This window comes from Dipodomys merriami, unplaced genomic scaffold (genome assembly GCF_024711535.1).
Source record: "Dipodomys merriami isolate MVZ:Mamm:240054 unplaced genomic scaffold, mDipMer1.0.p SCAF_2185, whole genome shotgun sequence".
Taxonomy (NCBI): Eukaryota; Metazoa; Chordata; class Mammalia; order Rodentia; family Heteromyidae; genus Dipodomys; species Dipodomys merriami.
This window is the reverse complement of record NW_027203588.1, coordinates 42,275-67,260: the sequence shown is the minus strand read 5'-3', so window position 1 is coordinate 67,260 and position 24,986 is coordinate 42,275. Positions and strand designations below refer to the sequence as shown.

Below are 24,986 nucleotides of genomic sequence, written 5' to 3'. Positions count from 1 at the left end.
CAGCACTGTGGCTCAAGTGGTAGAGCACTAGCCTTTAGCAAAAAAGCTTAGGGACAGTGTCTAGGCTCTGATTTCAAAGCTCCATTCTCAACTACTGGGTTTTTACTGTGCTAGAGAAAGGGCTTTCAGGGAAGCACCTTGAGTAGATCGAAGACATCATCTGCATCTAGCCGGTAATCACAGAGGCGGTGCAGAATCTCCACACGGGTACGAAGAGGCAGGTCTTGGAAACTGGCTTCTCTCAGGGGGTTGGGTTTCCCCTCCTCAAGCTCCCAGCAGTAGTTGATAATGTCTTCCAGGTAGCTGTGGAATGTCTGAGGCCTATCCATAAGGCCCAGACAAAAATACATGAATGTACACAAAGCTGTGGCTTGAGAGCTGACAAACTTATCAATGGCAACAAGGAGGATCTGACGGTCTTGGCTGCTTTATGTATTAGACCAACTACATGAAGTTCCAAAGAAGATAAACGTGTCCTAAGAGCTCCCCACAGAGAACTCTTAAAACACAGGCAGCAGCACACGCAAGTCAACAGCAAACTACGAAGTGGAGACAACTGTCTAATCTTTTGCTCATCCTATTTATTTATTTATGCATGCATGCGTGCATGCGTACATGTGTACATGCCAGGCCTGGGGATTGAACTCAGGGCCTGGGCATGGTCCCTGAATTCTTCTGCTCAAGGCTAGTGCTCTACCACTTGAGCCACAGTGCCATTTCTGGTCTTTTCTGTGTATGTGGTACTCAGGAATTCAAATGCATGCTAGGCAAGCACTCTACAACTGAGCCACATTCCCAGCCTCCAAATACTCTTAAAGATCCATTTTCTCTTTACTTTCCTATTCAAAATATTAGGAAAGACCACTGGTTGTAAGTTAGTATTGCATGAATAAAGAGACGAAGACCTACTTGAAGTTACCTGTTTCTTATAGCAAAGAAACCAAGACAGAGCAGTAGAAAGAGAATGAAAACAAGGATGAGTCAACTGCTTTCTAACACCCAAGGTTAGCCACTTGATAGAAGTCAGCAAAGAGCTCTTCAGCCAGCTTCAGACAGACGACACTTCCCTTCTATTGGCCAGCCCACAGACAGAGGCAGAGGGCTGGGGTACTGGCCACTTTTAAGGGTCAGCTGGCTGGAACTGGCAGAATTCATGACTAGGCAAAGCAACTGATTTAACAGCTGCAATGTGTTTGGGATATCATAGAAAACAGGCAGCTATTGACCTCTTAGAAGCACATGTCAGGGACATGAAAAGGTATCCAGTCTCCTTACTAAGGCAAAGAACCATACACAATGCAGACTAAGTGAAAAGTAGAATCGCCTCCTTCCACACGCTTCAAGCATTGGTGAGGCTTAACTAATGCATGCACATGATTGATGAGACAATATTTAGCAGGAGTTCTTGTAAATCAGCAAGTGAAGAGGTTGTATAAGATAATCTGAGGCCTGCGGTAGAGCGCAGCAGTGCACCATCCCCAGTACTGGAGCCACAGCCACTGACTGACAGTGTCTATCCTTTATTTGTGTGGGTAGATGTGAATCCTGAGGCTTGAACTCAGGACCTGGGGGTGCTGTCCTTGAGCTTTTTTGCTCAAAGCTAGGGCTCTACCACTTGATCCACAGTTCCACTTCTGGTACTTTTACTTGTTAATTGGAAATATAGAGTTTCATAGGTTCTTGCCTAGGCTGGCTTGATCTGCAGATCTCAGACTCCTGAATTACAGGTACCCAGCTTGAAAGTGTTTCTTCTTTAAGATCACAGAACCTAGGCCAAAATAGCTAACAGATCTTTTGTTTTGTTTTGGACAGGACTTTACAATGTAGCTAAGCCTGTGGATGAAATCTGAGGATCATGGTTCAAAGCCAGCCCAACAGACAACCTGAGATTCTTATCTAAAACAAAACAAAACAAAAACAGCAAAAAAAATCCTAGATGGAGGTATGGCTCAAGGCATACAGCACCAGCTGTGAGCTAATCTTAGGACCAACTCAAAAAATACTGAAATTGGAATTTTGCAATAATAAATGGGGTGATTTGACAAGAATACCTAGAGAAGTTCTATAAACACCTAACAACAAGACATCACACAGGTGCTGCCCCAAGCTACATCACACGGCTGAGATGACCTGGGAAGACCATGGTTTGAGGCCAGCCAACCAACAAACACAGAATTGGGCATTCCACGCCTGTCATCCCAATTCTGAGGAAGGCTAAGATCTGGAACAGTAGGGCTCCAAATCAAGACAGCCAAAGGAAAAAAATCCTGGGACTTCTTATCTCGGCAGAAAATGCTAGCCCTAAATGCAGCGAGAAGACAACTTATAAGAAGCTAAATCTGGAAAAATCGCTAAAAGAAAGCATGTGAAAATGATCCTTTTGTAGTATCACTGATTTCGCACACAGAAAAAAATGTGAAATATATAGGAAAAAATATATTACATTGACTTGAACTAAATGAAACTTTTTTTGGAGGGAGGGAGGTCATGGGGCTTTAACTCAAGAGACTGGGCACTGTCCCTGGGGTCTTTCACTCAAGGCTAGCACTCAAAGCTAGCTCTCTATCACTTGGAGCCACAAAGCCTCTTTTGGTTTTCTGGTAGTTAACTGGAGAGATGAGTCTTAGGACTTTCCTGCCAGAGCTGGCTTTGAACCACAACCTTCAGATCTCAACCTCCTGAGTAGCTTGGATTACAGGTGTGAGCCATCAGTGCCCAGCTAAATAAAAACTCTTGTTCTTTAAAAACATAAATGGAAAATACACACTAGGAGCAAATATTTACACTTTGACATTGTATGTCTAACAAGGGACTTACATCCAGACTGCATAAAAAATCTAAACAGTTCCATCTACAAACTAGTAAATACCCCTAACGGAACATAAGTAATCAAAAGATGTGAGTAAATGTTTCACCAAGAAGAGATGTACAAATGAACAAGAACGATGTCCAACATTCCTGGTCATCGGGAAAATACAAATTAAAATGACAGTGAGTTACTATCTTAAAGACAAGAGAATAGGTGAAATTAAAAGAGCAAATGTTGGTAAAGATATAGAGCAAGCAACTAGACTTCTCCTATTTCACTAGTAGAAATATAAAATGTCACAACCACTTTGGAAAAAGAGTTTGGCAGTTTCTTGCCGTTAAACATACCATTACCATAAGATTCAGAAATTCTCAAAATAAATGAAAACACATTTACAGCAACATTTGCATGCAAATACTCACAGTAGCTTTATCGTAACAACCTCAAAAGCAACACACATGGAAACACATGGAAAGCAACACATGGAAAGGATAAACAGCTTGCAATTTATTTTTCACTAGATACAATTTAATCCTTCACTTGGCCAAAATGAACAAATTAATACAAACAGCAATCCCAAAGAATTCTGCAGACATTGCACTGAATGAAAGAAGCTGGACTTGACAGTGTGTTGTCCCATTAGCATAAATTCTACAACACTACCACAAGGTATCTTAGTAAAACTGAGGCCGCTGACAGCCAGACCAGTTTACATGGGAGAGCAACTACAAAGACAACTTTCTGGGAAGATGGAAATGTTCTATGTTTCTGAGCAGAATGATGACTACATGGCACATTCATTTGTTCAAATCCATTGGCCTGCCAGGTGCCAGTGGCTCACATCTGTAATCCTAGCTACTCAGGAGGCTGAGACATGAGGCTCCTAGTTCAAAGCCATCCCTGGCAGAAAAAGTCTATGAGACTCCTATCTCCAATTAACCACCAGAAAGCCAGACGTGGAGCTGTGGTTCAAATGATAGGCAGCTTTGAGCAAAAAAAGCCAAAGGACAGTACCCAGGCCTTAGTTCAAACCCCCAAACCAGTACACAGACCCAGTCATGCGCACACACAGAAGTGGCCTGTATGCTGAAGATATGTGATTTTACTGCATGATGTCACAAGTTCAAATAAACACATTTAGCAGGAGCACTGTAATTTCCAAAGAGATAATGTTTAAAGGACAAACTTTCAGTATTAGATTTTGTTTTTGAAAGCAAAGCAAAACAAAACAAAGAAAGTGGGGTTGGGAATGTGGTTCAGTGGTACAGTGCTTGCCTAGCATGAATAAAGCCCTGGGTTCAATTCCTCAGTACCACACACACAGTAAAAGCTAGAAGTGGCATCATGGCTCAGTGATAGAGTGCTAGTCTTGAGCAAAATAAGCTCAGCAACAGTTTCCAGGCCCTGAGTTCAAGCCCCAGGACTGACAAAACAAAAACAACAAAAACACCCCTGTGTATACTAGAGAAGAAAATGGAAAAAGAAACCCCAGCAAGAGTGAACAGAAGAACCCAGGTGCTTATCATCAACCTTGGGGAACAGAAGATAGGCAATATTCTACTACTAGCAGAACTTGGGCGTGCTCCAGAGCTGTTGGCTCCTACGACTCTGAAAGCATGTAACCTCAGACCCCTGCTCTACAAGTGCAAGTGCTGGACCCACACAGTGCAGATAACCCCAATCACCCATCAATGTGAACACCGACACTCTCCCTGCCCAGGAGACAGAACAGCGCTCCTGAGTTGTGTGAGGCAGCCTGTCAACTGCTTTGTACATTTTGTCCATTTACATGTACCCTCAGTTTTCCTTCTTTTGTACTTATAAAAATACATCTCTGATAATGCTTTTGCAACTTGTGCTGATTGCTCGACCTTTTCACCTGTCGTGTCTATCGGCCGGGGCGAGTCTGCTCCTGGTTCTCAGGGGGACATGGGCCTGGCACGGCCGTGCACCCCAGCAAAGCCAAGGAGCTTCGGAGAGTCCACAAGGGCCCAGAGAACCATGAGACCCTCCTCAGAATCCAGCATCTCTACTTTGGGGAGTGTTTATTTGTGCAGCAAGAGGAAATAAACAGACCCAGGGCCTCATGCATGCTAGGCAGGGGCTCTACAAAAGGGAAGGCTAACAAATGTCAGGGCTCTTTTCCAAAAATAAGGGAAAGGTGAGGTGCAGTGGCACATACTTGTAGTCCAGCTATCCAGAAGGGTGAGAACTTCAAGGAGAACCCCTTGAACCCAGGAGTTCTAGACTAGCCTGTACAACACAGCCCATCCCAGGCTCCAAAGACAACCACCACCAAGAAAACAGATCTCAGCACAAAACAGTTTTGTCAACATTGATCAAATTTACTTGCTAGTGCCTTCACAGACACTAGAGAGCTATTTATTTGCCAGTTATAACGGCATCAGAGAGCCCAGAGGCACCAAGTAAATTATGCTACTGCTACCAGGTTATGTGGACAACAGAAGACACAAGTGCAAGAAATATAGAAAACTCTATCGTTTTGTTAGGCGGTATTTCACCAATATTTCAAACAAAAATCAGAAATAGGCACAAACAAGAGACAAAAATTCTACACTTGAGTGGCAGCTGGTGTAGCTACGAGTAAATGGTAACAGATTTGTGAAAAGCAAACTCAACCATCACAGTAAAGAATGAGCAGGGGCTGGGAAGGTGGCTCAGTGGTAGAGCGCTTGCTTTGCATGCATGAGGCCCTGGGTTCAATTCCTTAGCACCACATAAGCAAAAAGAAAAAAGCCGGAAATGGCGCTGTGGCTCAAGTGGTAGAGCGCTAGCCTTGAGCTGAAGAGCTGAGGGACAGCGCCCAGGCCCAGAGTTCAGGCCCCATGACCGGACCTCCCCCCCCCACCCCCCCCACCCCCGCCAAAAAAAAAAAGAAAGCGCAGACACAGAGCCTGGGAGCTCATTTGCATATTATGCATTAGGGTATACTGTCTTATATGGACTAGGGGTAGATGCTATGATTGGCTAGCTATCCCTGTGCGATAAATATGTGCTAAGAGCACAGTTAGTAGTTACTCACTTGATATCCCTTTGCTGATGTCAGCCCTGAAGCAAGCAGGCAATCAGATCGCTAATAAACTCCACATCATCTCTGTGAAGAGCTGCCTCTAACTCCTGAGAGAGAAGAGGAAAGAGAGAGATTAAATACTGAGACTTCTTAAAATCTACACTACCACCAAAAACACAGAGCCCAAACAACAGAAAATGGCTGGTCAATGAAGCAAAGGTCTTGCTGCCATTTTCCCTCTTCCCCCAGTTACTGCTGCAAGAGGAGCAAAGAGAGCTTTCAGGTTTTTCCTGGAGTTTCTCTTACTGCCCCTACCATCCCTCCCATTCCTTTTGTCTACACTCTGGAAGACATACCCACAGTTCTTGGGGAGGGTTGAGGAAGACAGTAATGGGGGGCAGGAACTGAACTCAGGGTCTTGCACCTGCTAGACCTGTATTCTAACACTTGAGCCCCAGTGTTTGTGTGTGGGAGGGAGGAGGTTGGGGAAGACAGTAATGGGGGGCAGGGACTGAACTCAGGTCTTGCACCTGCTAGACCTGTATTCTAACACTTGAGGCCCAGTATGTGTATGTGTGTGTGTGTGTGTGTGTGTGTGTGTGTGTGTGTGTGTGTGTGTGTGTGTGTGTGTGTGTGTGCGTGCGTGCGCGCGCGCGCGCACACGTGCGTGCATGCGTGTGTGCATGTGTGTGTGTGTGTGTTGATCCTAGGGCTTGAACTCAGGGACTGAGAGCTGTCCTGAGCTTAATCTGCTCAAAGCTAGCGCTCTGTCACTTAAACTCAGCACCACCTCCAGCTTTTTCTGAGTAATTTTCTGGAGTTGAGTCTTAGGGTCTCCCCTGCACAGGCTGGCTTGGCAGCACAATCCTCAGCTCTCAGCCCCTTTTGCAGCTAGGGTTACAAGTGTGAGCCATGGGCGCCCAGCTCAGCCTGCTTTTTTGTTGTCTATTTTGGAGACGGAGCTTGGAAACGGTTCCCGGCTGACTACTTACTAACGGCAATCCTCCAGATCTCATCCCAGCCCCATGGCTGTGATACAGGTGCGTATTTCTTTTTTGCAAAGCCATGCTAGCTGTATAATCAACTAGTTTGCATATTGTATAGTTTTCTAATTTAGTGGCAAAACAAAATACAGGAGCATTAAATTCTTTATAATCAATTACAAGTACTCTTTGTTATATAACGGTTTCAAAAATAAACCAACTGCAGCACTGTATTTTGAACTAAACAGAACTGGGAGGAAGAAATTTGGCAACTTTTACTTTAATGATGCTACTCCTGCATGTCTAGAGGAGATTGCTAGAATAAGACGGCTCTTACATCATCTGGAGAGTAATGCCTTAGTGAGATGCCTTTGTTTTGCTTACGTTTGCAAACACTCATGTGTACAGTCTAGGGCCTGGAAATCCCTTTTCTGGGCCAACTGTACATCACACAAAGACTTTTTTTTTTTTTTGGTCGGTCGTGGGGCTTAAACTCTGGGCCTGGGTGCTGTCCCTCAGCTCTTCAGCTCAAGGTGAACGTTCTACCACTTGAGCCGCAGTGCCACGTCCAGTTTTCTGAGTGGTTTACTGGAGCTAAGAGTGTTACGGACTACTCTCCTGCCTAGGCTGGCTTTGAACCACAATCCTCAGATCTCAGCCTGCTGAGTAATTAGGATTAAAGGTGTGAGCCACCAGCACCAGGCACAAAGACTTTTCTCTACGGTCTTCCCAGGTGAATTTCACTTTGCCAATCCTCCAATTTCGATGCCTGAACTACAGTAGCTATGTACCCTGCAACACACCTGCCTATGAGTCCCTCCTCTCCCAGAGTACATCAAAAGTGCAACTTGCTTGCTCTTAAGTGTGGCTTCCAACTCTGAAGAATAGTAGAGATGGGACCCAGGCCTTTGCACACGCCAAGTACTATTCCACTGATGTAAAGTCCCAGCCCAAAAATGCTCATTTTTCATTAGAGGTGCTTAGACTGAACTATGTAATGTCTCCTAGAGTTTATATTATTACTAAATATATTACTGGCTCTGCCAAGTAATTCTAACTACCTAGGAGGCCGAGATCTGAGGACTGAACTTCAAAGCCAGCCCCAGACAGGAGTCCATGAGACTCCAATTAACCACCAAAAAGCCAGGACTGGAGCTATGGCTCAAGTGGCAGAGCACTACACTAGCCTTGAGCAAAAAAATCTCAATGACAATGCCCAGACTCTGAGTTCAAATCCTAGGCAAACGTGCACTCGTGCATGTGCGTCTACATACACACACACAGAGGACATACCAAATTAAGTTGTTTTAACAGCCACACTTGAGAACATAAGGCAAGAACCAGGAGGGCATTGCTCAAGAGAGGACTGCCAGAAGTCTAACATAGGATATGCGTGATCTCTTAGAGACCAGACTTGGAAAACATTTAATGGTGACTTTATTTTTAAAAAATAATCATGATTTGGAGTAGAATGTAAGATGTGCATTAACTTTTTTGGCTGAGGACAGCTCCTGGGCCTGGCACCTGTAGAGAAGGCTTCAACCACTGAGCTCGCCCCCAGGCTCCCTAAATCAATATGAAGGGGGAACAAAATCATAAATGATCTTCAGTCAACTACTAAGTGAGACAAGAGGCTTCTCAGGCTTCTCTCTGGGAGAAAAGTTTGCTTTCTTATAGGATAAGTACAATAGAAGGATACAGAGTCCGGACTGTTGGATTAGGAGAAATGAACAGGCCCATGCTGTCTTTCAAACAATATTCCAGCCCCTTTCCTTGCTTCCCATTTACCCCCACACCATAGGTCCTAGAATATGGTAAATAACTCAGTACAGTCTGTAGACAAACAGGTTCAAATACAAGACTGCCTTTTAAAACGTAATTCTACAATACTATGTTTAATATAACAGAACGCCACCTGGAAATATACTAGGATGGGGGAGAGGCATGCAGGCATGGATGCACAAATGCCAGACCTGAGTTAAGAAGATGGTTAAATCATTAGGAGTGACATTGTCCAAAAAGAGATGTACTGTACTCATTATCTGACTTATGTAATTGTGACCGGTCACCCTTGTAACAACAATTTTTTTAAGTTATCATTAAAAACTAGAACCAAACTGGGCCTAGGTGGCTCACACCTGTAATCCTAGCTATTCAGGAGGTTGAGATCTGAGGATCAGGGTTCAAAGCCCGCCTGGGCAGGAAAGCCCATGAGATTTTTTTCGCCAGTTTAACCACTAGAAAAACAGGAAGTGGCACTGTGGCTCAAGTGGTAGAGCGCTCACCTGGAGCTGAGGGACAGTGCCCATGCCCAGAGTTCAAGTCCCATGACCAACAAAAAAAAGAGAAAGAAACTTTTGCAAAGGTGTAGAAATATTTTCCTGCCAAAGGTCATATGGCCTTTTATAACATCATTATGGGCCATACAAAGTTATCAGTACAATCAGAGCAGATACATTCCTGTCTGTCTGTCCCCTCATTTACCAACTGACTTCCTAGGCCTTCAATGGGCCTCAGGCCAGACTTTCCCCATCTCTGTTTAAAGAGTAGTTTGAGTTGTGCAAGATGAAAAGCTCTGGAGATGTGTTTGTTTCACAACCATAAAAATACACTACTGAATATAACAATGAAAATAATACTACAGAAACACACTGGTGGCTAATGGTAATTAATTACTGTACAATGAAATCTTGTTAACAGGAAAAAAGTCATTTTCATGATTTTTCTTTTTTCTTTTGGCTTTTGCTCTACCACTTTAAGCAACAGCTCCACTTTCTGGTTTTTGAGTGGTTCACTAGCGATAAGAATCTCATAGGGGGCTGTGAATGTGGCTTAGTGGTAGAGTGCTCGCCTAGCATGCACGAAGTCCTGTGTTTGATTCCTCAGTACCACATACACAGAAAGATCCAGCAGCAGAGGTGTGGCTCAAGTGGTATAGCACCAGTCTTGAACAAAAGAAGCTCAGGGACAGTACCCAGGCCCTCAGGGACAGCACCCAGGCCCTGAGTTCAAGCTCCAGGACTGGCAAAAAAAAAAAATTATAGGGATTTTTCTGCCCGGGCTGGCTTTGAACTGTGATCCGCAAATCTCAGCCTCCTGAGTAGTTAGTGTTACAGGTGTGAGCCACCAGCACCCGACTAATGGGTTAACTTTTAATTGTAGCAATGATATAAATGTTTTAAAATTGTTACCATAATTAAAAAATACTTTTCACAGCAAGATGCTGTGTGTTACTCACACGAAGTATGTGGTCTCCAAGGGGTGGTATGGACAAAGAAGGGAGGTAAATACCACCCGTGATACACAAAACAAATGCTGCACAAAGTAATATTATATTTATCTCATCTTCCTCTATGGAAAGAGAGCAAAGACTGAGGAGATACCAGTATCCTGTTTTTTGATATAAGGAATTTGAATTCTCTTCATACATAACCCACTGCTTTAAGTACGGATAAAACTGTCTCCAAAGAGAGTCCAGCGATCCAGGTTATTCAAAGCTTTACTACTTAAGGTTTCAACCCAGAGCTTAAGTCTTAGACTAAGGCACAAGGGACCCTCCTCCTAAAGACATCCACCCCAAGCTTTTTTTATTTCCTCTTCTCACTTTCTCTCCTTGGGCCTTTTGTATTCTTTCACTGTGCGCATTGAACTGTGAGCACAGAAATCTGAACTTTGCCAAGATGCTCAGGGACAGCAGAGGACGGGGAAAGAAAACAGCAGAAAGGGGTAAAAGGAGACTCCATTCCTACCACAGCTCTGTGGCTTCAGAGGAGCTGCGGAGAGTAACAGGATTTGCCTCTCTTGCAGCTGGTGCCACAGCTCATTAGGGAAAAGCCTGCTTAACGTGTGCACATGTACACACACACACACACACACACACACACACACACACACACACACACACACACACACACACACACACACACACACACACACACACACACACACACACACACACGACTGAGCAAGGGGCACCCAGACTACCTCTGGGGGAAGGGGAAGAAGACAGCGGTTAGAAAACATGCCCGCTAAGGATGAACAACCGCTCACTTTAAAAAATCCTGCCCGCCTTACAGCCAGATTCCAGACCAAGGACAGTCTAATGACATACGGAACATGAAATTTCCTTAATATAGCCAGTCACTCGACTGTAGCTTTTCTTAAATAACACTCCAGACACTTTCCTTTTGTAATGCGTACCTATTCCCTGTGTAAGTTTTCTTTAACCTTTTACCAATTTGTTTCTTTTCTTCAACTTCCAAGAATCAATATACAGATTTATATTGCTGCCATTTAGTCACAATAATTCCTTTGAGTTTATTTAGAGGAGGGAGGGAGGGGGGAAGGAGAGGCTAAGGAATAAAGTCATGTTGGTTGTATTTGCTTTTGGAGTTGCAAATCTTCCTGATTTGCCCAGGACCGACTACAATGTACATCTAGATGAAAGCCCCGTGTGGGACCAGAACCCCTCATGCACAAAGGCAGGGCAGCGGGCCCCTGAGGGACTCTGGCAGCTGCTGGCCACAGAGACTGCCTAGAGTGCCGGCTCAGGACATGGGAGTAAAGGCACACTAGCCTCCAGAAGGCACCCAGACTGGCAGCTGATGCTTTCTAACTTGGTACACGTTAATTTAACCCCAAAGGATTGTGGCATGCCAATTTAGCAGGAATGTATAAATCAGCCAGAGCAACTGCACTGCCGAGGGGCCTGAAAGCAGCTACGTGGGCAAACCTTTATCTGCGCAGCCCCCAAAGGCTAGCAGGTCTGTTCTGCTCCTTTGTATGCAGTGACCAGACTCAGCTATGTCACCGGCTACAATGCTGTGGAAACCAAACAGCTCCTTCCCTCAGTGTTGACTATAACTCAAAATCATCAACTGGAAAAATGTTAATTACACAATAAATGTGTGAAACTAGAATGACTTTTCTGCAAATGTTTAAATTAGGAATAGTGGCTCCAAAGGCTGTTTAAAAAAAGTATTCAAAATTGCCTAATCTTCCACACACACACACACACACACACACACACACACACACACACACACACACAAAATACCATGACACAAACAATGCCCAATGACTGAAAAAGCAGGGAGTGTGGTGCCTACCAGGCTGGGGTGGGAGGCACTAAGCTGGACAAGCATGGCTACACAGACGGAAAGGCAGATCCTAGCCAGGACACACATGCTCTGTGCGGGTCCAGTCAGATGTCTGCCTTCACCAGCCTTCACCAGCCGGCAAAGGTCTCCCATCGGGGCTGATGACTTTCCTGGGTTCCACACCTAAGACAGGAGGTAAAAATGGCACAGCTTCCTGGAGTCATTTGCCTTTTTGTTTTATTGTTGGTGCTTGTTGCTCAGAAACACATTTTCATTTTTTTCCTGCAGTTCTGGGAGGTAGCACCCATAGTAGGTAGATGCTCTAAGATTATTTATCTGTTTAGCCAGTCCTGGGGCTTGAACTCAGGGCCTGGGTGCTGTCCCTGAGCTTCTTTTGCTCAAGGCTAGCGCTCTACCACTTGAACCACAGCGCCACTTCTGGCTTTTTCTGTGTATGTGGTACTGAGGAGTTGAACTCAGGGCTTCAAGCATGCTAGGCAAGCTCTCTACCACTGAGCCACATTCCCAGAGTCATCCTCTCAAATTTTTAACTTTTAAAACAAAGATTGGGGCTGGGTGTCAGGGGCTCAAGCTACTCAGGAGGCTGAGATCTGAGGGTCATGGTTCAAAGCCAGCCTGGGCAGAAAACTTCCTATGACTTATCTCCCACTAACCACTCAAACACTGGAAGTGGAGCTGTGGCTCAAAGCAGTAGAGTGCTACCTTTGGGGGGGGGGGGTAGGGTGGGGAACCACCTCAGAGACAGCACCCAAGCCCTGAGTTCAAGCCCCACAAATGACCAAACAAACAAAGCAAAATAAAAAAAGGCTGACCAAACCCAAAACATTTATCTATGTTTGGTCTGCATCTGCATCTACGTTTGGTATGCACAGGACATTGTGAGGGACGGCAGGAAGGTGAAGAGAGAGCCCCAGTCCAGTTGTGAGAAGTGATAGGTTGGTTACTACTGGAGGGATGACAGTGGAACAGGCAATGAGAGATGAAAGGGAAGCATTTCAGAAGCACAGTCAATAGCTTGGCACCTACTTGTAGGTAAAGAAAAAAAAAAAGACAAGAAAATTTAGGTTGAGTTTTAATTCCGTCTAAAAACAGCTAGATAAGTGTAAACAAGGAAAAGGCTAGATTGGGGTGGCAGTGATAACAAAGAATTACACTGGAGATAAAAGTCCTCTCAGTGTATACAGTGAGATGTAATCGTGTAGTGTTGTACAGACAGCTGTTCACACCCAACTGAACCTCAGCTGTTCATGTCCCAGACTCTTGTGTAAGAATGAAAACATACGCAATCAGACGTGCTTCCCACAACTGTGGAAAGGCACCTACAGTGCCTGGCACGCACGTGCACACACACATACGCATGCACACACACACACACACTGTGTGTATGTGAAGGATAAAAAGAGAACCTATTCTTACACAATGCTGATCAAGAATGAAAGGTTGGGATAGGATTCGGCTCAGTGGAAGAACACTTGCCTGGCAAATGTAAGGCCCTGAGTTCAGTCCTCAGCTCTGGGGAGGGAGGGAGGGAGGGAGGGAGGGAGAGAGGGAGGGAGGGAGAGAGGGGAAGAAAGAAAGAAAGAAAGAAAGAAAGAAAGAAAGAAAGAAAGAAAGAAAGAAAGAAAGAAAGAAAGAAAGAAAGAAAGGAAGGAAGAAAGAAAGGAAGAAAGAAAGGAGGGAGGGAGGGCAAGGAAGGAAGGAAGGTAGGGAAGGAGGGAGGAAGGAAAGGAAGGAAGGAGGAAGAAAGGGAAGGAAGAAAGGGAAGGAAGGAAGGGAGGGAGGGAGGGAGCGAGGGAGGGAAAAGAAAAGAAAGGCAAGGTAAGGCTGGCAATTCAACGGAAGGACACTGCAATGTTGGTTCTGTCAGAATGCCACTGTGGTGGTGAACAAGGAGCCGCCAGTGGACACAGGCTGACAACAGAAAGGCACTTAGTGACACACAAGTCACCTCCAAGAATGAAATATTAAAAGTGTTTTTGTTTGCATTTGTTATGTGCAGGTCCTGGGGCTTAAATTCAAAAGTCTGGGCACTGTCCCCAACTTTTTTGCTTAAGGCTAGCACTCTACCACTTGAACCACGGCACCACTTCCAGTCGTTTTTGATGGTTAATAAATCTCATGAACTTTTCTTTCCAAACTGGTGTCACACTGCGATCCTCAGATCTCAGTCTCCTGAGTAGCTAAGGATTATAGGCAAGAGCCACCAGCACCCAGACAAACCATGTTTTAAACTAATAAAATCCTATGCTTAGCTAGGTGCCACTGGCTCACACACCTGTCATCCTACCTATCCAGGAGGCTGAGATCCTCAGACCTCAGTCTGAAGTCGGCCAGAGGCAAGAAAGTCAATGAGACTCTCGTCTCCAATAAACTACTCAGCAAAAGCCCGAAGCATCGCTGTGGCTCAAGTGGTAGAGCACCAGCCTTGAGCACAAAGAGGCTCAGGGACCACGCCCAGGTCCTGAGTTCAAGCCCTAAGACCAGCCCAAAAATACATAAATAAATACTTTTTTAAAAAATCCTGTGCTTAAATTCTGGTACTGACCAAGTCCCTTCACAGAACAATTGGTCACAGATGTTCACCAAGCAAACAAACTGGACATTAGTAGCAACCATTCTGAAAAGATGTGTGTGACTGGAGATTCTCAGGAATGCCTGAACTCCAACCAAGAGAAGAGATATGGAACAGTAATGTGAACTAGGAATCACCAGGATCTGATTCTAACTAAGAAAATGGTGCTATAGCCGGACTCCGGTGGCTCATGCCTATAATCCTAGCTTCTGAGGAAGCTGAGATCTGAGGATCACGGTTCAAAGCCAGCCCAAGCAGAAAAGTCCATGAGACTCTTTTTTTTTTTTTGGGGGGGGGGTCCGGTCGAGGGGCCTGAACTCTGGACCTGGGCGATGTCCCTCAGCTCTTCAGCTGAAGGCTAGCGCTCTACTACTTGAGCCACAGCGCCACTTCTGGCTTTTGGCTTTTTGCTTATGTGGTGCTGAGGAATGGAACCCAGGGCCTCAGACATGCAAGGCAAGCACTCTACCACTGAGCCACCTTCCCAGCCCCATGAGACTCTTATCTCCAATTAATCTCCAGAAAACCGGAAGTGGTGCTGTGTCTCAAGCATTAGAGCGCTCTCCTTGAGCTGAAGAACGCAGGGACAGCGCCCAAGCCCAGAGTTCAAGCCCACGACCGACAAAAGAAAAAAGAAAACGGTGCTATAGTTTGAATCTGCAGTGTGTTCAAGGCCTAGCCCCCCCTTCCCCCCCGCACTGCAATAGTGGAAGACAGTGGAGGCTTTAAGGAGGAAGGCTAGTGAGAAGGAAGGTAGATGGGCAGGACTCCAGTACTTTCTTCTCTCTCTCTCACCCTCTGCTGGGTAGGTAGATAGTCCTGCCATGATGGACTGTTACACTACAGGCCCAAAGCAACAAGGCCACATGACTATAAACTGAACTCAAAAGCAAAAACAAATATTTCCTCTTTTTTAAGTTTATCTCAGGTCTGAGACAGAATGCTAACTAATAACACAGATAGTATTGAAAATGTTAATATTAATGTCAGGTGTTGGTGGCTCAAACTTGGAATCCTAGCTACTCAGTACGCTGAGATCTGAGGGTGGCAGTTCAAAGCCAAGCCAGAACAAGCAGGAAAGTCCACGAGACTCATATCTCAAACTCAAAGAAAAACAAACGAGCTGTGGCTTTCATGGTAGAGCACTAACCTCAAGTGGAAAAGCTTAGGGACAGTATATTCAAACCCCACAACCAGCACCCAAAGGAAAAAAAACATGAAACCAGGCAATGATGGCTCACACCTGTAATCCTAGCTTCTCAGGAGGCTAAGATCTGAGGATCTCAGCTTGAAGCTAGCCTGTGCAGAAAAGTCTGTGAGATTCTCATTTCCAATTGGCCAGCAAAAAGCCTAAGGCAGAGGAATAGCTCAAGTAGTACAGTGCCATTCTTGAGCAAAAGCAGGCAAGCAAGCATGCAAGGCCCTGAGTTCAAGCCCCAGTACTGGCACACAAAAAAGAAAAAAAGAATTATTAGAATCCAGATATGATGCATGCTATCTACACTGCCAAAAAGATCCCGAGATAAAAACAAAACAACTTGGCAGTGTTTATCCAACCTTATCCTGGGGGAGAGATGCTTTGTTGGGGGGGCGAACTATTTCATCAGCCCTGGGAGAAATTATTCCCTCAAAACCAGTATCTTTTTAACACAATTCATCTGACAAAGGCCTAATATTGAAAATATACAAGGAATAAACCCCATCCAAAGCTAATAAACCAATTACTAATGGTCTAAGAAGCTAAGGAGAGACCTTCTCTGAAGAGGTAAGAATGGTAAACAAACACAGGAGGAAATGCTCATCAGCCCTGGCCATAAAGGAAATGCAAATCAAAACAACTCTGAGATTCCATCTCACCCATGGTGGACTGGTCAGCATTGTGATTTCGAACAACAAATGCTGGGGGAATGTGGGGAAAAGGGAACCCTACTGCACTGTCGGTGGGAACAGAAAGTAGTGTAACTATTCTGGACTGCAGTCTGGAGGTCAGACCCTCCCTACCACTCAGCCATAACCACTGGCCACCTACCCGACCCTCACCAGCAAGGATACCATACAGATACCTGCACATTCAGGTTCACTCCTGCATGACTCACAATATCCAAGCTACAGAAACCACCCAGATGCCCTACAAATAGCTGAATGGATCAAAATAAGAGGTACCTATACACAATGGAAATTTACACAGGCATAAGAATATCGCAGGAAATGCATGGCTCTAGAACAAATCATGTTAACTGAGGTAAGCCAAGTTCAGAGAAACAAATGGTGCATGTCTTCTACCACATGAGGAAGCTAGACCTAAAATACATGGGGGGACATGATAAACTATACAGGACTCTAGTAGATGAAGACACAGGCACATCAATATGTAGCTGATCACATAACACTTATCAAAATGAACTCCAGGAAATGGAAACAAAAGATTTGTTTTTCTTTTTGTTTTCTTTTTGTCTTGTTACTTCATCTGCCTTTGGGAGAGTAAAGCAGGGCACAGAAATAGAGGGACAGAGGGTGAATAAATGCAACAGTGATACTCAGTAGACACTGTTGAAAATGAACTATATAACCTGTGGGTAGTTATGGGAAGGCAAAACTGAGAAAGTGCAGGAAAGGGTGACACTGTCCAAAAAGAAATGTACTCTTTACCTGGCTTATGTGACTAGAACCCCTCTGCATATTACCTCTTTTTTCTTTTTTTTTTAAAATCAGTTGTAGGGTTTGAACTCTGGACCTGGGAGCTGTCCCTCAGCTCTTCAGCTCAAGGCAAGCACTCTACCACTTGAGCCACAGCTCCACTTCGGGTTTTCTGAGTGGTTTATTCTAGATAAGAGTCCCACAGACTTTCCTGCCCAGGCTGGCTTTGAACTTGATCCTCAAGATCTCAGCCTCCTGCTGGGTGCTGGTGGCTCACCCCTGTAATCCTAGCTACTGGGAGGCTGAGATCTAAGGATCATAGTTCAAAGCCAGCCCAGTCAAAGAAATCCGTGACTCTTATCTCCAATAAACCAATCAGAAAACCAGAAGTGGCTCTGTGGCTCCAGTGGTAGAGTGCTCACCTTGAGTTGAAGAGGTGAGGAACCACGCCCAGGCCCAGAGTTCAAGCCCCACAACCGACAGACAAAACAAAAACAAACAAAAAAATTAAAAACAAAACACTAGTATCTTCTGATGCTTGATTCTGGTCAGTAAGCTGGTCTTACGTTAGAAATATAGCTTGTGCTGAATTGGCAGGTGTGAACATGAAAGCCACCAAAGGCACCCTATGTATTTTAAATAAATAGTCTGTCCCACAAAAAAGGAAAAAGTAGCATTTTTGTTTGAGTGGTGCTGTTGGTGGTTCTGGAGTGTTGAATTCAGGGTATTACACTCGAGCTCTACCACTTGACCTACAGCCCTTTTTGCTTTGGTCAATTTTGGGTCTGGTAGAGGCTCAGGCCTGGCTGGACTGTGAGGACATCACAGTAGAATCTTCTCACCTCTGCCTTCCTGTAGCAGAGATTACAGGTGCTCATGTCGGTGATGACAGCTCACTACCATATCTGGCACAAGAACTTTAACTTATAGAGCTCAGGGACTAATTTAGTCATCTGAAGGCAATCGTGATAGAGCAAGACACATTTAGCAGACATTCATTATATAATTATATACTTATATAATCAGAGTGACCACTTTCAAAACAACTGGTGAACAGAATGATTTTGCTGGGGAAAGAAAGACTAGAGAAGGCAAAGTACACAGGACATAGACAGAAGGTTTGTTCACTGTTGTTTTTCAGTTGGTCATGGGCCTTGGCACTCACTGTCCCTGAGCTCCTCAGCTCAAGTCGAGCACTCTACCGCTTGAGCCACAGCACCACATTAAACAGGTTTTACACAACCAAGGGCAGGTGCTAGTCAGCCAACATTTGCTGAGCACTCAGTGGTGATGCAAACTTTCTTACTGACTAAAGCTGAGTGCTCCCATGGACAAAGGCCTTAACCAGACAAGACGTTTCCCCGCTTGGTGGTACTGGGGGTCGAACTCGTGCTAGTGAGGAAAGTTCTCTTCTACTTGAGTCATGCCCCAAACCCCTTTTCTGCCTTGGTTTACTTTCAAGATAGGGTTTAGACCAGCGTGAGCCACAATCCTCTTACTTGGGCTTCATATTGCCAGCATCTGCCACCAGGCCGAAGAAATGGTTGATATGGAGTCTTACTAGCTTTTTAATGCAAGATCCCCTCATCTCCCTATGGTTACAGACTTGCGTCAGTACTTACCTGTGAATTTCACGGGGGGGGGGGGGGGGGGGAATCATGATGTGCTGAAATTAGAATAGAAATCAGAAAGAAAAAAAAAAGAAAAGAAAAAGGGCTGGGAATGTGGCTCAGTGGTAGAGTGCTTGCCTATTATCCAGGAAGCCCTGGGTTTGATTTCTTAGCACCACAAACACAGGAAAAATGGGAAGTGGTGCTGTGGCTCAAGTGGTAGAGTGCTAGCCTTGAGGAAAAGAAGCTCAGGGACAGTGCCCAGGGCCTGAGTTCAAGAAAGGAAGGAAGGAAGGAAGGGAGGAAAGGAGGGAAGGAGGGAAGGAAGGAGAGAGGAAGGGAGAGAGAGAGGGAGAGAGGGAGGGAGGGAGGGAGGGAGGGAGGGAGGGAGGGAGGGAAGGAGGGAGGGAGGGAGGGAGGGAGGGGAAAAGGAAAAGGCAAGGCTTTGCCAGTACCACAGCAGCCTTTGTTCTGGACTTATCAATGAACTGCCTTCCTGGGCCTTCAGCCATTACACTGAGCCAATCACCCCCTTTCTTCTGTCTCTCCTCTGCCTTCTTGTAACTGGGATTACCCCCTCCCCATCTCCTGCCTTTCTTTCTCCCAAATACAAAATGCCAACTAAATCGTTAGGTTAAGTGTATGGCATGCTTCCTTTCTGCATTTCACCACCATGGCTTCTGAAACACTTATTCTCTGCTTTCTTGTTTTCTTTTAAGCTCCTCAGAAGACCTACTCCACTACCTATTTTCAGTAAAAATGGTTAAAAACAACAAGAGGGCTGTTTCTTCTACAAACAGCCTTTTATTTCCAGTTCCTCCACTGCTGAAACAAAAGGAAGTCCTTTATTTAATTTATTTTTGCACATTGTGGGGCCTGAACTCTGGGTCTGGGCGCTGTCCCTCACCTCTTCCGCTCAAGCTAGTGCTCTAACACCTGAGCCACAGCGCCACTTCCGGCTTTTTTCTTTTTGCTTATGTGTTAGTGAGGAATCGAACCCAGGGCTTCAGGCATGCAAGGCAAGCGCTCTACCACTGAGCCACCTTCCCAGCCCCTCTTGTTCCAATTTTTAATTGGTCTTCTCATAAGTTTATTTCCCACCATCACTGATATCAGACATGCTCATCTGAAATGAGCAAAAGTACTACTTCATTACAGAAGGCAAGAGGAGGAAGAAGATAGCACAGGGCAAACAGCTGATCTACAGAGACAGTAAACACAGGGTAAACAAACAACAGGTATCACATCACAAGCATTCCTCTCCCTCTCACCCAAGGGCACCTTACCCCCATGTGGTAGAGGCTCAGGTCAGAAGCACTGTTATCGCCCTTACCCTATCTCCCCAACTCACTCCGTGTATTTCAGTGTGTCTCACTCCCTCCCTTCCCTCACCCTGTCTCCCCATGAATGAACACCACCATTTCTCCCTGCTATAGTTAAATGTGTTGGGAGCCTAGTCCCTAAATCCCTGTTTCAATGGTGTTTGAAGGCACTGAGAGGTAGGTGAGGTTGGGAGTTTGCACACAGAGACCTGGGCACACAGGTGTGCCAGCTTGGAGTCTGGGAGCTCCCCACCTCCACAGCCTGACGCCAAAGGCCGCCAAACGCTGTAAACTTGTGAGGTATCTTATTTACTAAAGCTTTAGAAAATAAACGTACTTACTACTTCATCCCCCACCTGTAAAACTGGGTGGGGAATGACCGGCTGGCCAGAGGGCAGATCAGGATTGAGAAACCAACTAGTCTGTGATGGGACAGACAGACACACGTGCTTCTGATGTGATTTTCTTCTGCTGTTCTGGGAAGTCTGCCAATATCTTGATCATTTTGTATGTTATAAATATCCAATGGCCCTTGCTTTATGATTGCCACCACTTGCAATAAGATTCCAGCTTGTCGTAGCTTACAAGGTCCTCATGATCTAGTATCCACAAATTTCTGGTTCCAATTCCTGCTATTTCCCTTGACTTACACCTGGACTCCCTTCTCAGTCCATTAAGTTGCTACACCTAAAATTATCCTGGCCTTCAAAACCTGTGCCCCTCACCCTAACCCCCTCCAGCATTTTGGAGATATTTGCATTATCACTCTCTTCCCTCAAAATTCTTCAGCCAACAGATATGGAATGCCATGTCGTTCAGATGCGTGAAGGCAAAGCTCACTGGGTTCACTGCTGTGCATAATACACTCAATGCAAATGTAAATGTACCCCAAAAAGACATTTGAATCTGAGAGCTACAGTCAGCCACGCAAGTATTAGAACTATTAAAGTTTACATTTTTCTTCCTTTTCTCATTTTTGCTACATAAACTCTCTCTTTATTTCTTCACAAGGAAAGCTACACACAGGACATGTACCAGATTAAAAGGGAAGCCCTAATGCCAGGCGCTGGTGTCTCATGCCTGTAATCCTAGCTACTCAGGAGGCTGAGATCTGAGGATCTCGGTTCAAAGCCAGCCCGGGCAGGAAAGACCGTGAGACTCCTATCTCCAAAAAACCACCAGAAAACCGGAAGTGGCACTGTAGCTCAAGTGGTAGAGCGCTCGCCTTGAGCTGAAGAGCTGAGGGACAGCATTCAGGCCCAGAGTTCAAGCCCGAGGACTGACCAAAAAAAAAAAAAAAAGCCCTAGAGTGTCAGGAGACAAGCATCAGACAACAACGTACTATGCACTGGAGAGCGTAAGGACAGACCTAGACTCAAGACAAATTTCAGTTCCATCATTTATATCATGTATGTCCTAAAGACAGTCATCATTTATCTGAGACAGTTTCCGTCTTTTCCTAAGAGTTCTGTGTCAGCCAAGCACCAGCTCACTCCTGTAATCTCAGCTATTCAGGAGGCTAAGAGCTGAGGATCATGATTCAAAGCCACCCCAGGGAAGCAAAGCCTCTGAGACTCCTATCTCCAGTTAACCATCAAAAAAGCAAATGGTAAAGTGCTAAAAAAAAAAAAAAAAAAAAAAAAAAGGTTCAGGGTCAGTACCTAGTCCCTGAGTTCAAGCCAAGACTGGCACAAAAGGAAGGAAGGAAGGAAGGAAGGAAGGAAGGAAGGAAGGAAGGAAGGAAGGAAGGAAGGAAGGAAGGGAGGAAGGAAAGAAGGGAGGGAGGGAGGGAGGGAGGGAAGGAGGGAGGGAGGGAGGGAGGGAGGGACTGGGTGGGAAGGAGGGAGAAAAGAAGGAAAAGAAGAGAAAAGGAAAGAAAAGAGAAAAGGAAAGAAAAGAGAAAAGAAAAGGGGCTGGGAAGGTGGCTCCATGGTAGAGCGCTTGCCTTGCATGCATGAGGCCCTGGGTTCGATTCCTCAGCACCACATAAACAGAAAAAACCAGAAGTGGCACTGTGGCTCAAGTGGTAGAGTGTTAGTTGTGAGCTGAAAAGCTGAGGGGCAGCGCCCAGGCCCAGAGTTCAGGCCCTGCAATGGACCAAAAATAAAAAAAGGGCAGGGGAAGATTTGCCAGACACTGGTGGCTCACGCTTGTCATCCTAGCTACTCAGGAGGCTGAGATCTGAGGATTGCAGTTCAAAGCCAGTCCAGGCAAGAAAGGTTTTTCTACCCATGAGACTCTAACCAACAACGAACCACCAGAAAACCAGAAGTGGTGCAATGGCTCAAATGGTAGAGCACTTGCCTTGAGCTGAAGAGCTCAGAGATAGTGCCCAGGCCCAGAATTCAAGACCCACAAACCAACAAAAAAAAAAAAAAAGAGAGGGGAGACTTTAAATTTTCAGGTAACTGGGCTGGGAAGGTGGCTTAGTGGTAGAGCACCGTGAGGCCCTGGGTTCAATTCCTCAGCACCACAGAAGGAGAAAATGCTGGAAGTGGGGCTGAGGTTCATGTGGTAGAGCGCTTGCCTTGAGCTGAAGAGCTGAGGGACAGTGCCCAGGCCCAGAGTTCAGGTCCCAGGAGCAACCAAAAAAAAATTTTTTTTTTCAGGTAATTGGCAAAAAAGAGTAAGTAACTGGGGGATTGGGTATGTAGCTCGGGACGAGCACTTGCCTGGCAAGTTCAGTCCTCAGCCTTTATTTTTTGTGGAGGGCGGAGGAGGGAGAGGGAACAGTAAGTAATTAGCTGTACTATAAAGGTGAGCATATGAGAACTTTTTTTGTGCCAACCATGAGGCTTGATTTAAAATATTTTAAAAGTCTCTTAGTGTTCAATTATTTCTATTGATCATGAACACTGTAACAACATCAAAAGAAAAGATACCTTGGTAAGTTAAAATGCACCCATAAGATGTCATATAAAAGCAAGCACTCAGGCTGGGAAGGTGGCTCAGTGGTAGAGCACTTGCCTTGCATGCATGAGGCCCTGGGTTCAATTCCTCAGCACCACATAAGCAGAAAAAAAAAGTCGAAAGTGGCGCGGTGTCTCAAGTGGTATTGCTACCCTTGAGCTGAGGGACAATGCCCAGGCCCAGAGTTCAGGCCCGCAACTGGACCCAAAAAATTTTTTTTTAAAAAAGCAAGCACTCCTGCTACAAACCTGTAATAACCTACCCCTGGAGAACAGAACGGAATACAAAGAAAGAATAAACCTCCATTTCCAGATCACAATGACTAAATACAAGAAAGAACCTTGTGGGGAAAAATAAGCCACACTACCTCGAGTGTGTGTGTTCTAGTAGAGTAATTACAGACCCAGTAAGCTGCAGTTTTAAAATGAAGGTTGAAACTGCAGTGGTAGATGAAAGGGGGCCTCTCCAACATTTGCTCTGGGTCCAACGACAGCAGTTGGCTGGAGTCTAAGTTATCCTGCAGGGCTGCAACAAAGGGACAGCCCCTCCAGACCCTGGGTGAGACAATGTGATAAAGGACTGCTCTGTCAAGGGACCCTGAGATGGAGATGTCTAGGAGCAGAAGGGGAATGTATCTAATTTAGGAGGCCTGGATGGAAGGGGAAATAGAGGAAGGCAGAGTGACTGACAGACAGGTGCACCATCTCCTTGTCACACAAACACCTGACCAGAAAACTTTAGGAGTAAACCCTGCAAAACCCCACATCACACAAACTGGAGCTTAATACTACCATGTCACAGGAGACCTAGTTTGGTCCCTCCCAAGTCACTTGGACTTTAAGGAAAACGTTTCCACCTTCCCAGACCTCTATTCTCTATCTCCAAGTCCAAACTTAAGAAACTACTGCTTGTCTGGCTAGGAAAGTGGCTCAGTGGTAGAGTGTGTGCCTTGTATGCATGAGGTCCTGGGTTCGATTCCTCAGCACCACATAAGCAGAAAAAGCCAAAAGTGGCGCTGTGGCTTTGAGCTGAAGAGCTGAGGGACAGTGCCCAGGCCCAGAGTTCAAGGCCCATGACTGACTGAAATAATAACAATAACAACAATAATAATAAATAATAATGCTCATTTGAGTTCTGGGGATGGAATTAAATACAAAGTCCCTTCCTTCCTTCAATGCCCCCAGCCCACTAAAGACTGCTGAGTCAGAACTGAGTCAAAGTACGGGAGCTCAAAGTTCATGCTCAAATTAAGGAAATATCCATTGCCATCGAGAGAGAGAAAGAGAGGGAGACAGACAGACAGACAGACAGACAGACAGAGAGACAGAGAGACAGACAAATGTTAAATCACATGGGAGGCCCATCATTTCAATTCCTCTTCCCAGCTGTCATTGTTTACACAACTCTTCCTAACAGAGGACTAACCCTGGCTGGCTCCACAGGACCTCTCTGCTGGGGAGCTTTACTGATGATGACACTCAGTCAACACAGACTATGAACTCATCAGTCAGCACATAAGGCATTTCCAATTGAAAAAAAAAATGTTATCAGAATTGACTGTGGTATAAATGCCAGCCTTGAAAACAGCTATCCAAAGAATAGTGAATCATTCATTATGCAGTCAGCATGTGATAAAAGAATAGTAAAGCAAGTTTACTAAAGCTGCATGTTCAGGAACAAGCAAGCAGCATGAAAGAGACCTTCATTAAGTCGGGCACGAGTGGCTCACGCCCACAATCTAGCTACTCAGGAGGCTGAGATCTTGAGGATTGTGGCTCAAAGCCAGCCCTGGCAAAAAAGCTCTGTGAAAGTCATTTCCACTAAACTACCAAAGAAGTGAGAAGTGGGGCTGTGGCTTAAGAGATAGAGCACTAGCCTTGAGCAAGAGCAGCTCAGGGACAGCGCTCAGGGCCTGTGTTCAAGCTGTACAACCAACCAAAATAAAGTATTATGTATTAAAGTTACTGTTATAAAATAATAATATGTTGTATT

General features: G+C 45.2%; 1 protein-coding gene across 3 annotated transcripts in view; it reads right to left on the bottom strand.

Annotated features, from left to right (window-relative positions):
* Window positions 1–56: 56 nt before the first annotated feature.
* LOC138834535 (collagen alpha-1(III) chain-like) overlaps window positions 57–24,986 on the bottom strand; it is a 45,857-nt gene continuing 20,927 nt past the window's right edge. The window contains exons 2-3 of one of the 3 annotated variants that reach the window (XR_011374177.1): window positions 5,853–5,947; window positions 57–321 (exon numbers count right to left, since the gene is read on the bottom strand). The gene's annotated coding sequence lies outside the window, so the exon portion shown is untranslated. Of the gene's footprint in view, window positions 322–5,852; window positions 5,948–6,492; window positions 8,390–24,986 lie in introns of those variants that run through there. The other 2 variants (XM_070033069.1, XM_070033068.1) reach the window with 2 other exon arrangements.